The following is a 17213-nucleotide window of genomic DNA, read 5'->3' as shown; positions in this document are numbered from 1 at the left end:
TTAAAGCTGCAGTCCGTAAGTTTTGCCTCTTTGTCGCCATCTCTGTTTGAAAACCTGGAATTGCAGCTGAGTGCGGAATTATCTTCCTTGCGTGGGTTGCGAGTCGGCACGGCTCCAGCGCAGATCAATCTAATGTTCTGAAGAGTATGTGTGGCAGTCAGTCACCGCACTGGTGTGGATATTTACTGTACTTCGCAATCACAGATTCTAGCCTACATCTTGGAATATGATCCAAATAAAAATTTTCACCGTATATTGCCATCTGAACAAGTAACAAGTCTGCCACGTTTGTTCTGACCAACTGAGGAAAAAAGCATTACCATAAATCTCGCTACCAATGGTGATTAAATCTAAAGATCGGTTAGCTCATATCACATCAAACTGTTCAAATTATTATTATTGTTATACTTTATTCTCAAATGATTAATGTTAACAACATCAGCATTGGTGACTATGAGTATAGTGTGTATTAGTGTGTAGATTTCAATTTCTGTAGTCTAATCTAATTGTCAAACTCTTCAAATTTCATATTAAGAAATTCTTTTAACCCAAAAAAGCAAATTATGCTCCCTTCGAACTGGTTTTCTTTAAAATACAAATCTTTGTAATCCCAGGCTATCTGTAATCAGAAGCACATTTATAACTGGAATATACTTTAATTTCATTCACATGTGTTTCATAAACACACAATCCTTTATGGATTACAATCCACCATCAAAATGATACATTTAATTATTCTGGCTGCTGTGAAAAAGCCACCTGCAGGATCCTTACATGCGATAGCCTAGTAGCCGGGACAACTTCTTTATGTTTACAACTTTATGTTTACATAAAGAAGTGACATAATGATGCAGCAGCATGCTCGAATTTCCAGCGAAAACCTACCCGTACCACTCAAATTAGAAAACATTATTATAAGCTAACCGTTGTGAATTGGGCTAAAGTAAGGCGAAAATTTTGAACACTGGCTGGTTATGTTCTTGCTCAAATATTGATTTCGGATCATTTTAACCAAAAAAAGTTACAGACTGCAGCTTTAACATGAAGATGATTCTCGGAATTAGCCTTCTTACAACATTCTACAAAAACCTGGCCAGAGTATCATTCTTTACCTCTTTAACAGAACCGGCTTTCCTAATATTTCATTATGAATGGCAAAAGAAGAAAGTTTTATGATTGAAAAATCTGGTGTTGATAATTCAATTATTATACATTTTGGCCAGTTTTCATTATTAGGTGTTAAATTACACTGATTCTCCATGTTTATATCTAAGAGTCATTTTTTGGAGGTGTATTTAGTAGCCATATTGGTATAATATTTTACATCATCTGAGATTAGAGAAAAAGGAATACATGGTATTGTAACTACTCAATTGGCCATTATCCAACACCTTTTGGGTTACCAATAAACATAACTGATGCTATCTTAGTATATATCATTACCAGGAGATATCCTGACCAGTTGACTGACTGGATTGTGCCCTTTCAGTCTCCTGTCTAGGTGGAGGTAAAGCCAAAGAACAGTGGTTTAATATACAGTGAATATTTTTTATATCTTATTTTTCGACATATTTACTTGCTTTGTTTGTTGACTTTGTGGTTTTTGGTTCCTTTGCTGTGACAGGCTGCAAGGTTCTTTGAAATAACTGAAAAAATGTGGCAAAGTGATATGGAACTGCTATTCAGTCAAGACCTGCTCGGAACTTCTTTAGCTGTCCAGTTAATAAAATATTTGGAAAAAGTGAGACATTTTATTATTATAATTTTTTTAGGATACACAGAAAAGGTGTCTTGGAAAAGGTGTATGAACCCAAAAACACCATTTAAAATGGTGGCAATGAAATTTGTGTGGCATCTCTCAAGTCTGACAGCCACTTTTGGTCAGTGCCTGTGCAAAGCTCTTCAGCTCGCCACATTTCACCTTCAGTGTGGATCCAGCCCCACATTCAGACTCGGATGGCCAGTGCTCGACCCATGTGTCCTTACCCAGCGTATACACATACCTGAGAGAGAAAACACCCGAATTATGAAAGACGAACCATAACATGTACATTTTCAGTGCTATTTCACTACTCACTTGTTGGACGTGCTCCCTGCATGCCAAACATCAGTGATGGGCCCAATGATCAGATAGTCCTGACCAACTCTCAAACCAAGTCCTGTCCTACAGCTTGCATGAGAGAGGAACATCCTCTTTTCATTCTCGTTCAGGCCTTCCTCTGTCCCTACACAAACACAAATGGAGATCCATGAGCCAGTTTACTGGGTACGTGAGAAAATCAGACTCTAGTAGACGTACCCTCTTTGATAACCTGCACAATCCCCATCTCATACTGGTCGTAGTGACTCTGGCTGACGCTGATCAGTTTGACCCTGTAGGCTGAAGAAAAGACATATTTATTGACGAGATCATGACGTGACATCATGATTGCTTCCGCCAAAAAAACACATTGATTTAACAGAAGAAACACACACCATGATGTAATCCATTGCACACTGCAGCCTTCCTCTGTTCCTCACTGTAAGACGAGGAGTCTTCTTTCATCACACAACAGTCTCCTATGAAAAAAGCTTTATAACAGCTTTATAACTGGTTAAAGGTAAGACGTTGATTGAAAACACAAACTTAGTCCAGCTAAACTGACCCTGTGAGCAGCGACACACATTGTCTTTGCAGATCTGATCAAGCTGCTCTTTGTCTTCTGGAGGAGAGTAGAACCTGCTACAGCGTTTATCTGAAACAACAGAGACTGTAATCACAACAACACAATAAATAGCACTAACTGGTAAATAAAACAAAGATAAGTAGAGTTCATTTTGTAAGAAATTAGTACTTCATTCTTTCTTATTTTACAAATAGAGTCCCTTGCAAGGAGATCATCCTTGTCTAATCATTGTCTAAATGTATTTATATCATCTATGGTAGGCATAGGACTATAAATTGCTCATCCAATCATATCCCTCGGTCCGAGGGCTACGATAGGCTGACCTACCTGCCTGTCAACATATATATTTGCGTACCTTCATGCACCCTGTTCGCGCAGACATGATACGTCATCAGCACGTTCCCTTACACTATTGCAGGCCGAGTGAGAATGGAAGGCGTTATTATTGTGATATTATGCGCTTTGTGCTGTAATGTTTTCTCACCGGTGAATGAGACAAGTTAATCTAACAGGGTTGCATTCAATCCTCCACCAAAGCCATCTCTCATTATTTTAATGGTTAGCCTCTGGTCTGCCTGTGCGCATTCATGTGTTTTGGAGGATTTGCAGGGAGGGTGTGATCTTATGCATTCAAAGCTAGCTTGCTATTGCTAGCCTCTCCGAGATCAGCTAGCCTTCCTTTAATATTTATGTTTTGCACATAAAATTCAGCACTCCACTTAAAAGATTTTAAAAGAGAACATTTAAAAACATTGTTTTTCCCATTCCACTAAACCACGTGTCACATTTTTAAATTAAAAAAACATGTTCTGTATGAGTGGCCCATGAGTATGTTAAATCGCATTAATGATTTTTGCTCATATCGCTAAGGTGTTTTGAATGTTTGCTTGTGCATTTCTATGCAATTAATAGCATGTTCAGTTGGTCAGAAAAGAAACAACACACTTCAGTTAAAGCTATTCATGCCTATAGCAGAAACAGTGTAAGGCGAGTTAAACACCAAGGTATATGCTTAAGGGTTTAGGATAGCAGTACACTTTAGCAAACATAGCTAATTAAATGTGTGTACAAACCTTTGTTGTAGTACTGGTACACTGTGACAGTGCTTCATACTATTTATGTAGGTAGCTGCCTACATAGTAAGCCTCCTAACTATCAAAGTGTCAGACTGCACTTTTTATAGTCAGCAATTCTGTGCACCACACAAACTCAACTCACATCTGATTCCAATAGAGTTTAATGTTAGCATGTTGCTAAGCTAAAAGTGCAATACTTGATATAAAATACAAAGCACAAAACATTTTGCTCAGAAAAGTCCACTGGTAATGAAACATGAAACATTTATTGTAATATTTACGATAAATATTATAATTGACTTTTTTTCTCAATTTACACCATCTTGGATGTAGCTTGTCGCAATGCATTATGGGAATTCTCCCTGACAGATACATGCAATGCTGCTTAATTTTGACAAAACTAGACCCAAAATTAGATGTTTGGAGTGCACCTGTATACCTTAAAATGCTTTATAGGTAGGCTACAACACAGTTAGCTACACAATTAGCTTCTATCGCTAATGTAATACCACATTATGTCATGAGATTGGTCTTACCAACTCTAAATCTGAGTTTTCAGGCTCAAAGCCAGTGGGCAGGCTGATGTCCAGAATCACCATCCTCACTTGACGTCCCTCCAGAGCCCTTTGGGGGTGCAAAGCAGTGAATTAGTTTATTCAGCTTTCTAAAAAAAAAAAGATCTACCTATATATAAGTGCTCACCTCACGTTGATATTGAGTCTATATGACTTTTCTACATCCGGTGGAGTTTTTTCTAAAATGGATAAAAGAGTGATCTTTTATTATAAGATCATTTGTTCTTTTTCACTTCTAAGAACTGTACATTAAAGGATTAGTTCACTTTCAAATGAAAATTTCCTGATAATTTACTCACCCCCATGTCATCCAAGATGTTTGTCTTTCTTTTTTCAGTCGAAAAGAAATTAAGTTTTTTGATGAAAACATTCCAGGATTATTCTCCTTACAGTGGACTTCAATGGATACCAAATGGTTGAAGGTCAAAATTACAGTTTCAGTGCAGCTTCAAAGGGCTCTACACGATACCAGACGAGGAATAGGGGTCTTATCTAGAGAAACGAGAAATGTTCTCTAAAAAAAAGTATATGCTTTATAAACAAAAATGCGCGCCTTGCACTGCTCTGCGATGCGCGTCCATGACTTCACGGAATACGTAATTATGTTGAAAAGGTCACGCTTGACGTAGGCGGAAGTACCGACAGTCACCATTCAAAAGTTCAAATGTCTTTGCGTCAGTTTATCGTTTAAAATGTTCACTTCGTGTGCGTATCCTGGATGTTTAAATCTTTTGAAACCTAACCTAAGTTTTCATTCTTTTCGACTGAAGAAAGAAAGACGTAAACATCTTGGATGACATGGGGGTGAGTAAATTATCAATCCATGACTTCACGGAATACGTAATTATGTTGAAAAGGTCACGCTTGACGTAGGCGGAAGTACCGACAGTCACCGTTCAAAAGTTCAAATGTCTTTGCGTCAGTTTATCGTTTAAAATGTTCACTTCGTGTGCGTATCCTGGATGTTTAAATCTTTTGAAACCTAACCTAAGTTTTCATTCTTTTCGACTGAAGAAAGAAAGACGTAAACATCTTGGATGACATGGGGGTGAGTAAATTATCAGGAAATTTTCATTTTAAAGGGGTGGTTCATTGCGATTTCACTTTTTTAACGTTAGTTAGTGTGTAATGTTGCTGTTTGAGCATAAACAATATCTGCAAAGTTACGAAACAAAGATCAATTCAAACGGAGATATCGTCTTTTAAAATTCTGACAGTTTAATGCCTACAAAAACGGCTGGTAGGGACTACAACGAGTTACTTCCCGGGTTCGTGACATCACAAACCCAGATAAACCCCCGCCCTCAGGAAAAGGCATCAAAGGCCATGCTGCGCTGCTTTAAAGAAGAGGAAGAGAAAACTAGAGGTGTGCGTAAAAATCTATGCATATGTGAATCACGATTCTGTCTTCTAACGATTCTAATGGATTCACAAGTTTCAAAATCAATGTTCTAAAGCAGCGGTTCTTAATAATGTTCCTCACGTCCCCCTGCTCTTCACACGCTCTGTATCTCTCTCTCATTCAGATTATCAGCTCAGCTCTGTTCCATTTATTTCACATAGCTATGAGAAGCGTTAAACATGGATGCGCGTGCAGTTGCTGTACTGTATTAAAGCTTTAATCAGGATAAAACGTATATTAAAAGCTAACAGAAGCAGTAGCATTTACAAATAACAGCGTATCTAAAAGTATGAGACAACAACAAACAAAAAACATTGGCCTACCATTAAAAGCCGTACTTGCACAGGTTCTGCACGATCCTCTTCAATAATATCCTCTGCTTCTCAATCGGGCTCTGATAAGCGATATTAACGACACCTTTGTTTAAAATACAACTGGCGCACATGCCGCTGAGGAGAGGGGCGGGACGTTTAGCACTAGAGGTGGTTTAGCCAATCACAATACACTGGGCTAGCTAACCAATCAGAGCCCATCGCCTATTTCTGAGGGAGGGGCTTCTTAAAAGCAGGAAATGATCAGCGCGTTTCTCAGAGAAGGGACAGAGCGGTGTGGAATAAAGGTAAATTATGTGAAAAAATTATGCGTTTTTAAAAAAACGAAGCATTAACACATGTTAGACTGCACCCCATAAACACAATCAAGCCTAGAAAAAAAACACTGAACCACCCCTTTAAAGTGAACTAATCCTTTAAACAGTATTTCACTATAAAATTACATTGTCATTACATGTCATTGTCCCAGTAGATCTATTACAGTTTTTTACTGTATAGAGTAAGGATTTTACCATAGCATTTTTCTTTTACCATTAAAATTAAGATGATTTTTTTACACACAGTAAGGAATCATAAAACGCACCATTAGTCTCAGCGATGGAGACGTCCAGCTGAAAGCCGTTACACGTGCTGTTCTCATACACATCAGGAAGCTGGTGGTACACCGTCACTACCTGAAATGCATAAAACGCGACGTCTTGATTTTATATTCTAATTCAATACTTTGGTGTAGATGTGGGCATTTAGCACCTCCAAAACTCCGTTGCCCTTCCCAGAAGCCTCCACTCTGAATTTCTGGTCAAGAGGCACCTGGAAGAGATAATAAAATTGAGTTACTGTATTTTACTCCAAACTTCCTTTCTTTTAATCTATAGCGTTATTATACTGTCAAATGTCAAAATTGCATTTTTGTAATGCAAGATCACATCCATGTAATAGATCAGCATGACTCTCTCAGCTCACGTTCATATTTAAGAGAGCTCTGTATATTTAAAAACGTATGTCCAGTTTTGAGCAGGAGTGAAGGAAATTCGCACTCATGCATTACTTGATTGTACTTTTGAGTTACAACAATGCGCTTCCAACATTTGGCAGTATAATAGCCACTGTAAGGGAAAGTTACTTTTAAAAGTAATGCATTACAATATTGCTTTACTCCCCCAAAAAAGTAACTAATCACGCTACTTTTTTATGGAAAGTAATGCATTTCTTATCTTATCTTATCTTATTGGATGATCAAAGGTCAGCAGTTTAGTATAAAACAACAGTAAGCATCATGTTCTCACACCGCAAACAACGCCTCTGCACTTACAATTTCTCAACATGGGGACAGGAGAGCTGTCAATCAATAAATGGGAAAACTATGTAACTGGCACTACTCATTTGAAAAACTAATGCAGATATTTTCTAAAGTAATGCATTACTTTACTAGTTACTTTAAAAAGTAATCAGATTACCTAACTCCATATTACCCCCAACACTGATAATAACTCCAGAGTTTGACAGACAAAAGATCGCACCCGTGAAGATCGGGCCACGTATGCCACTTTTGGAATGAAGGTCCAGCGTACGTCACTGCGACCGGGAACACTGAGCTGCACCAACAGATTGAGGTCGTCAGAAGGAGGCCTCTTCACCAGGTACTCAGACAGGGCCTGTAGCACCACCATAGTGGACTGATGGGAGAAAAATTAACATTAACGTACCTCAAATGCAAATATGAGACAATTAGTGAAGGTTTTCTTGTCGTTTTTACCTGTGTAGAGCCGTATCCTCCTCCAATGCCATGCTTCTCGTTCAGCCATCGAAAGGGGGCCGCTGCCTCTTCCATGTGGCCACCTTTGATCAGCGCTAACAGTGCATAGCCAGTAGCTTCCAGCGTGAAGAAATAATTGCTAGAGTCAGGCCAGTGGGTACGATCTGTTTAATGGAAAATAAAGAAAGATGAGAAAGACAGGACAATACAAAGCTAGATATGTTTTGTTTCCAAAGGCTAAGTACCAGGCGAGGCTAAATTTATTAACATGCACTTCATGCAGCCATAGTTGGATACTGCTAAAGCGTAGCATGCTATAGCCGCTGTGTACGGCCTCTTCACCCGGGCAAAATGCTCCCTTAGATACAACGCTGCTTTTCTGGACTTTTTTTCCTGTAACAATTAAATTGAGAAAATAAAATCAGTACCACTGAACATGTTTATAATACAGTAGTCCACTGGGCCTGGTAATACAACATGAATTAGTTTTGTACCTTTGTTTACATAATATTAGATTTTCTGAGGAAACTGGGAAACATACTTCAGGTATAAAGGATGCTGAAAAAGTGGGCTTTTTTATTATCATTATTATTATTTATTTTTTCATTGGTGGATCTCCCTTCAGTATTGTGGGTACACTGAATAAGGTGCTTTTTGTAAAAGCTGCTAAATATTTTCCTAAAAAAAATTAAAAAGGTTAAAATTATCTTAACTTTGTTGTATTTTCTTTTTTGACAAAGTAACATTTGAACTTAATTTACTGTTTATATAATAAAAATTATATGTATTTCATATATTAGACAAAATTTTAAATGATTTAATTTCAGCTACTGTTTCAACCATTTAATTTTTCTTTAGTTGCAATTATTTAATTTTTCTCTTGTCCTAATTATCAAGCGAAGCGTTAGATCTGGCAGGTCACGTTAGTCAAGCTTGCATCAGCTGACTCTCAGCTGATCCACTTCTACCTATAGGAATATGAAGCCTATCTCAGCATTCATATTTAAGGTCCTTCAGTATTATCAGCAGATTTTGCATTGCTCAATAGCTAATGACCCTCCTCCATCCCCAATTCCTCCTTTCATCCAGTCAGGATTCAGCCTTCTGATTCTCTTTTGGATCAGGCTAATTTCTATAATGTGTACATTAAATTATTGAACATCAATGATCTCTGCAATACATTTATGCTGTTTCTGTTGTTACCCTAGGAGGATTATTGCTACTTCTCCATGCTATTATCCATGCACATGGATGCGCAGGGAGTTCTTGCCCAGAACAGAACCATACCACCAATCCAAACTGTATTATTTTATTTTATTCTAATTATTCAATTTATCTTTTTATCTTATTATTTAATTTAGCTTTTATTCTAATTATTAAATTTAGCTATTGTTTAATTCAGAGGTTTTTAGCAATTTTAAAGAGTAAAGACTGAAGTTACCTGTATGTCAAGATCTGGCTCTTGGCAGGTAACAGCATTTTGTGCCTCTGCCAAAGCAATGAGCACGAATGCGGTCAGAGACACTCTGGATTCAGAGCCTTGCAGGCCTCCCTGTATCACAACACAGCGAACATACAACACGTGTTAGTATTGTACCCTTTCATTGATTATTGTGAAACTACTCCAATTAATGCAATCACAATTATGAACTCTCACCATCATACTGGTGTCGTAGACAGGATTGTCCTCCTGAAAGGATCCATCAGGATGCTGTTTATTCTTGAGCAGGTACACCAGAGGGCCACACAGATTCTTGTCATTGATGTTTATAAATGATTTTACCATGGAGAAAACCTTCACCACGTATGCAGTGATCCTGAGATGGACAAAAAACAGATGAGCTCTACAGTGGAATGTTCAAGGTGAAGCTGTAATCAGTGATGTGCCGGCATTAATACCATGTGCTGGTGCCTTCTTTGGCATAGGGAGGATACGAGTCACCCTTTTTCTGGTAATTAAGTTGATTTTCATACCCTGAGTATGAAAAAATAATTTATTGGATAAATATCTGAATGAATGGCGATGTTCATCCCTATTTGAGTCTCATTGCACCTGTCTGGATGTATTTGATGGCCTCGTGTCTGCGATCTATTCCCACAGCGTCCCAGTTTCCACTGCGGTCCAGGTAATGGGCGGCAATGAGGGGCAGCGTGATTCTGGCCAGGTTCTGCTCCACACACCCGCCGGGCATCCGGATCAACGCTGCCAGAGAGTCCTCCTTAATAGAGTTATCAATGCTGTCTGCCAGCAAATCACCTGAAGAAATGACATTTAAAAAACAAACTGGGAAACTCTTGACAGTCGACATATTAACATGACAATCAAATATCCATAATGTAATTGAGGGATAATACTCAATTACTATGATGTTATGAATATGGCTTAATAAAATGTCAAACCTCTGACACTGACAAATGTCTCCGGCAGAGATTTTGGCACAACGGCGTCCAACTGCATCTTCTCCACTTCTATCTGCTGACTACCAGCTGAGATGAGGAAAACAACAACAAATATATATAACAAAATATATATAAAAATTCCCCAGTGTTGGCTTGTTTTATGAGGTCTCTAAGGACATTTTATATCTGCTTATGATTGTATAATTGTATTTAGCATGTTTTATTATATGATTCTTTGTACAGTTGCACTTTTGAGTAAAAGCACTTTATAAATTAAATGCTTTATTATTATATAAATGAAAGCATATAATTAATGAATTATTACACATACACACACAAATATACATACATTAGACCGACAGACAGACAGATAGACAGATAGATAGATAGATAGATAGATAGATAGATAGATAGATAGATAGATAGATAGATAGATAGATAGATAGATAGATAGATAGATAGATAGATAGATAGATAGATAGATAGATAGATAGATAGATAGATAGATAGATAGATAGATAGATAGATAGATAGATAGATAGATAGATAGATAGAATGTTCCTCAGCGGACATTCAAACTAATGTTTTATTGTGAATATGAGATTGATCTGAAGAATGAATGCTCAGATGCAGATGCAGGTAATCACACTTGCTCAGTCCATCAGTCTCTCATAATACTTTACATAATACAGTGAGCTTCTAATACAGTAATACAATAAACTTAACGTTCCTTCATTACTAATTCTAAATTGACGTTTTGGAATTAGTAACGGAGGCTTGGGCTCAGCTGTTCAACAGTCAATTTTACATTTGAATCCGTGGCAGAAGGAAGTAGTTCTGTACAAAATAGGGTTTTTAAAGACACTGTTGTTGTCTCTTTTTCATTTACACACTTGTGCCATTGAACTGTCATATAAACACAATATCACACTCGTAGCTGTGCTTATATACAGCCATATCCCTTGGTTACGAGTGTGATATTGTTAATATATAGAGAGATGGAGAGAGATTATACATAGTACTATACATAATACAAATTATAATAAATATGTAATATTTGTATGCATGATTTTGTACAATTTACATTTATAATTTTATTACTTATACATATTTTTCATGCACAACGTCCCATATATACTGTGTAGCACTCTGTGGGGAAAGGTTAAGAGCATGATATTTTTTTTGTGTATACCCAGCAGGCACAGGACGTCGATATAACGTTAGGTTGATGTTGGACATGAAGTCAGACAGACGTTGCATTTTGGCTGAGAAAGAAAATTGGATTGACGTCAGTATTTAACGCCAATTTGATGTTGACTTAATGTTGGATTTTGGCTACACAACCTAAAAACAATAAATATCAACGTAAGCTGACGTCGGTATTGGACATCAAATTAAAATTGACATTAGATGTTGAATTAACATTGAATTCTGGTCACCCGACGTCGCAACTGAAATTTAACCAAATATTAATGTCTTATGACATTGTATGCCTGCTTTATGTTTTATGTTTAATATATTTATTATAAAATTATACACACACACATATTTTTTATATCATGCTTTCATGCTTAAAGACCCATTTATATTGTGTTATATAGTTATATATAATTATTATTTAATTACATTTAATTCAACTTATTAAATTTATACTGTTATATAAAACTGACTTTTTAAAAATTAATAGATTTTTTTTTTTTTATTTTGCCATTACATTTATCACATTTAAACTCATTATTTCCAGCCAGTCTTACCGCTGTCTCCTTTCTCAGAGGGGTTCAGCACAAAGCTCCTCACTTTAACTGTCTGGATGCCTTCGACCTAAAACACAAGATTTATCGTCATATATAATATGTTTCTAATATTATGCGTGAGGCTTGAGAGAGAGCAGGTTTTAGGAGCTCACTTACTACCACACGCAGAATAATTATTATTTAATTACATTTAATTCAACTTATTAAATTTATACTGTTATATAAAACTGACTTTTTAAAAATTAATTTTTATTTTGCCATTACATTTATCACATTTAAACTCATTATTTCCAGCCAGTCTTACCGCTGTTTCCTTTCTCAGAGGGGTTCAGCACAAAGCTCCTCACTTTAACTGTCTGGATGCCTTCGACCTAAAACACAAGATTTATCGTCATATATAATATGTTTCTAATATTATGCGTGAGGCTTGAGAGAGAGCAGGTTTTAGGAGCTCACTTACTACCACACGCAGATTCTTCCTCACTGCATCCTGCCCCATGAAGGAGGCTGCGACGGCTGTGACCTGTAGAGGGAGCTCTCCTGTTTTAAGAGGGATGATGGTGTAGGAAATCAGCTTGGAGGAGCCGGCCGGTACCTAAACCTGCTGTCTGTGCTGTCCACTAAATGCCATGCTGCACATGTCCTCTGTCTTCTCCAGAATCACCAAGACCTGCAAACAGACACAGTGTCCAAGTCAGGACATAAAATAAACTAAAGAGTGGTTGTTTTGTGATGTTGTGAAACTGACCTCTAGAGTTGAGTTCCTGTAGTTGTGGACCACAGCTTTGATTTCCACATGTTCATTTCTAGACACTGAGTGAGGCAGCCACAGATCTATGAAGAATGACTTTGATGCCCGGATATTATATGGTTCGGCTACACAGAAACCTGTAAGACGGTCACAAACCAGGAATAATCTAATTTTCAATCTCATTCTCAGGGACAATAATTTTGACAATTCCTTTTTTTCTACGTTTTTTAAAGCTACTAAAATTATATAGTCAAATGCTTTTTATTTCTTTTTCTCGTCAATGTTAATATTGTTAAACACTAATTAAACATAATAAAAATTATTTTTAATTCATATGCAAAAATGCTTGACGTAGAATTAAAAACGAAATAACTATGAATAAAAATATTTTAATTCATATGCAGAAATGCTTGACATGTTAAAAGCAAATAAATTAAAAATAATAAAATGTAACAATAAATATGTAATAATAAAATGTGTAATTCATATGTAAATATACTTCACATTTTGCATTAAAATCTAAATAACTTAATAAAAATAATTTTCAATTCATATGTAGAAATGCTTGACATGTAGCATTAAAAGCTAAATAATTAATGATAAAATATTTGTAATTCATATGTAAATATATCCAACATGTTGCATTTTAAGCTAAATAACTATTAATAAAAATATTTGCAATTCATATGCAGACAGACTTGACATGTAGAATTAAAAGCTAAATACCTAATATGAAAATATTAATAATTCATATGCAGAAATGCTGTAGAATTGAAAGCTAAATAATTATTAATAAAATATACATTCATGAAAAATATGTTTAAAATATATAAATTCATGAAATGTTGCATTAAAATCTAAATAAATGTTATTATATGCATAGTTCATATGCAAAAATGCTCGACATTTAGAATTAAAAGATAAATAATTATTCATAAAATATCTGTAATTCATGACAAGTAGCATTAAAATCTAAAAAGATGTTAATATATTTATAGTTCATGTGCAAAAATGCTCAACGTGCATTATTAAAAGTTAAATAATTATTAAAACACTCAAAATTCATATGCAGAAATTCTTGACATTTAGGATTAAAAGCTAAATAATTATGAATAAAATATACATAATTCATTTGAAATGTAGCATTAAAATCTAAATGTCATTATTATATTCACAGTTCATATGCAAAAATGCTCATCATGTACTATTAAAAGTTAAATAATAATTATTAAAATATTAATAATTCATATGCAGAAATTCTTGACATGCAGTAATAAAAGCTAAATAATTATTAAAATAATATTTGCAATTCATATCTTTTGATTGTAACTATTTAGCCGTTGTGACTGAAATAAAAGGATTCTGCATTTCAAGTAACAGGACACTTAAAACACACACACAAAAAAACAATCTGTATCAGTTGTAAGAAAACAATATTAGCTATATTCTTCTCTAGCTTATAGAACTTGCATAAAAGCAATTGCGCTCTATTGTTTGGCTGCACTAGAAAAAGAGTGCAAGAGATTTAGATTCTGCTATCTGTGGTTTTGAAGAAGCTCTGCCACACAGAGCCGTTTACCTGTCTGAGGTGAAGCACTGACGGCTAGAAACCCCCACTGAGTTATGCTGTCAGGAAGAACAGTGTTTACTGGAAATACAGCCAACCTGGAATAAAAGCATGGAGAGACACTTGCATCACTGAACATGATAAAAGTGAGACATCTATACTGAGTCAAAGTTCAAACTCCTACCCATCAGACTTGGTGACATTGGGTAATCTAATGTCAGTCCACAGCCACGACTCGAAGAACTTGCTGCGCATGTAAATGTCCTCTAAGTCAGCGAAACCATCTTCATCGAACTCTTCCACCTCCTCTTCCTCTTCTTCTTCTCTGATGTTTTCATCATAACTGTCCTCATGAGCTGCAACGACGTTAGATCCCATACGCCCAGCAAGACCAATAAGCACTGGCCTGGTTGGTGGAGGTCTGGTAACGACAGCGAGCTCCTCCCCTCTGTACTCCGCACAACAGCGAAGGAAAGCCAACACACAGCTCCAGTCCTCGGTGATGTAGAGGGAGCGACGGTAGCAGGAATACGGCATGGAAATCTCCCTCATGCCGTCCACACAACATCTCTGCAGGAACTCGTCAGAATACGCCTTCTCTGAGAGAAAAGAACGTGTTTAGGATGACTTAGCATATTAGCTTACATTTCACTAGAGCTTTTGTTAACACTTTCATATCACCGTTTCTCTAACAAACTGTAACATACCAAACTTTTAAAGGATTTCTTATGTAATAATGACAGAGACTTACCAAGTTGCTCTCTAAGCGTGGTATGTAGTTACCACATTTGGATATCATGTGGTATGACATCACAAAAAACAATGAATATTAAATTATTTCTACAAATATTTATTTTTTCGAACAGTCTCTACCGTTGCGTTGCACGCTATGTGGAAACTCTTGTTTACTCTGAATTCTGAAGCCTGATTTGTTCACGTTCGTGTAGCTGTACAAACAAATGGCACTTCAAACCGCCAAAAGGGGTGGAGCCGACTACTATAAAAGTTGGCTGTGAGCACCATGTCGTTAGAATCCTTCTCCTTCAGTGCGAAGATCAACTCCCCGCTGAATTCTGAAGGAGGAAGAAGCAGAAGGAAGAAGCCAACCGGCGAACAATTTTCTGAGCAAATTTCCAGCAGATTTCCTAGCGACATTGCTTCAAACGTCATACCGTAAGTGTGGCTCATTCCCTGCATGACTCAGACGGGCACGGTGAGTGCGTTGCTTGCCTGGGCAGCACTCACGCTGAGGTTGTGCTCACCTGGACAGAGTACTCTCATTGCAAGAGCATGAGTCTCAGCCTGCTTTGGTCACGGATTGCCTTGTTTCATGAAGGCAGTCCTCCCCGGTCTTCTCTCCCATTTCTTCCCTCCCAGAAGCCTAGGAGGAAGAAACAGCGGGGCAACGGGACTCAACCATCCGGCTTGAGTAAACTTACACTGGCACAGGTCCCGCGTGCTTCACTCTCCCCCCAACGCCTCGACTCGTCTGTGTATTTCACAAGTTATGATCAGCGCCTCTCGTCAACTGCGAGCGGCTTGATCTTCTTTGGTGGGTCTGTCGGGAATGTTCCGGCGAAGATCCAACGCGCCCAGTGTGGACAGCAAGCTGATCCACTTTCTAAGGCTGTGGAGAACCTCGGCTTGGACTGGTCAGCTCCTGAAAAGCCCGCCCATGGCAGCTTAGATGAGTGGTACCTGCAAGGATGCTGTCAACGATCCACCTGCCAATGGCCCACCATGTTCTTCCCAGAGGTTCACGACGAAATCATCAGGGCTGTGTTTCCCAAAAGCATCGTAAGCCCAAGTTGATCGTAGCCCCATTAGTTTCAATGGGTCTACAATGTATTTAAGTTTACAATGCTTTTGGGAAACACAGCCCAGGACATGGCACGCACCCTACTTAGGCAGGTGTTCATTCCTCCACTTCTGCTGCTCTCACCACTGTTGACAGCTCTGTAGAAAGAGGTTATTGCAAGCTTCGCCACACATCTCTGCCTTCCATCAGCCCTGGGATTGAAGGTCCATGCAGCACACCCATCTAAGCCATGTAGGGCTACCTCCGCTCTGGAAGGCAGGGCTTATTCAGTGGCTGGCTAGGCTGGCTCAGCACTTCACACGATGGCGTTGATCCAAGTTTTTCAGGCCAAACTTCTCCACACCATGGATGAGTCTAGCCAGAGTTCCAATGCCTCTAAGGAGCTGCGCATAGCGACTGGCCTGGCTCTGCACAGTACAAAGGCGACTGCACAAGGCCATGGCCAACCTGGTGGAGCTGGAGTGCCACCTTTGGCTAAACCTAACAGAGATCAAGGATTCTGACAAGATCGCCTTCCTCGATTCCACAGCTCTCCCAAGGGATCTGGCCCTGCCGTGGATGTTTTTGCTGAGGGATTTACGGCAGCACAGAAGTCATTGCAGGGCATGCTTCACTTCCTGCTGAAATGCTCCAGTTCGGCGGCTGGTACAAGTCGCCACAAGGCTTCAGCCTAAATCTGAGCCTGGGCTTCAGCAGCACCCTCTGGCATCTAGACACTAGCCGTTTACTAAGACCACAAGTGTTACTCCCAAATAAGGAGCACCAGAGGGTTAAACAAATTTAACCAACAAAGTTAACTCTGAATTAGAACAAATATATTCATAGCTAACTTCACCGCGATGGTTTTGAGGGCGCTGTAGTTGTTTTTTGAATTGAGGATAACAGAGCCTCTCATTAAGGCAGTTTGGGAGTCTGGGTAATCATAGACCGCGATGGAGACTTCTAATGCCTGGGAGAGTTTGTGACCCTCCAGCAGGATGTTCTGTTTTGTTCCAGGTCTTATCTTTGCTGGAGCTAAAACATAAAACCTGAACCAGAACACACATATCCAAGAACACACAACATGTTCAGTTTCCATATTCAGAATTATTTTAAATTACTCTGTTTTTGTGCTG

General features: G+C 37.9%; 1 pseudogene; it reads right to left on the bottom strand.

Moving 5' to 3' along the window:
* Positions 1 to 1731: 1731 nt before the first annotated feature.
* On the bottom strand, positions 1732 to 15449 carry LOC107565183 (complement C3-like; annotated as a pseudogene).
* Positions 15450 to 17213: the final 1764 nt, after the last annotated feature.

The sequence above is a fragment of the Sinocyclocheilus grahami genome, unplaced genomic scaffold, assembly GCF_001515645.1.
Source record: "Sinocyclocheilus grahami isolate Dianchi unplaced genomic scaffold, SAMN03320097.WGS_v1.1 scaffold986.1, whole genome shotgun sequence".
In the NCBI taxonomy this organism is placed as follows: Eukaryota; Metazoa; Chordata; class Actinopteri; order Cypriniformes; family Cyprinidae; genus Sinocyclocheilus; species Sinocyclocheilus grahami.
The sequence above is the reverse complement of the archived record's forward strand: the minus strand, read 5'-3'. Positions and strand labels throughout refer to the sequence as shown.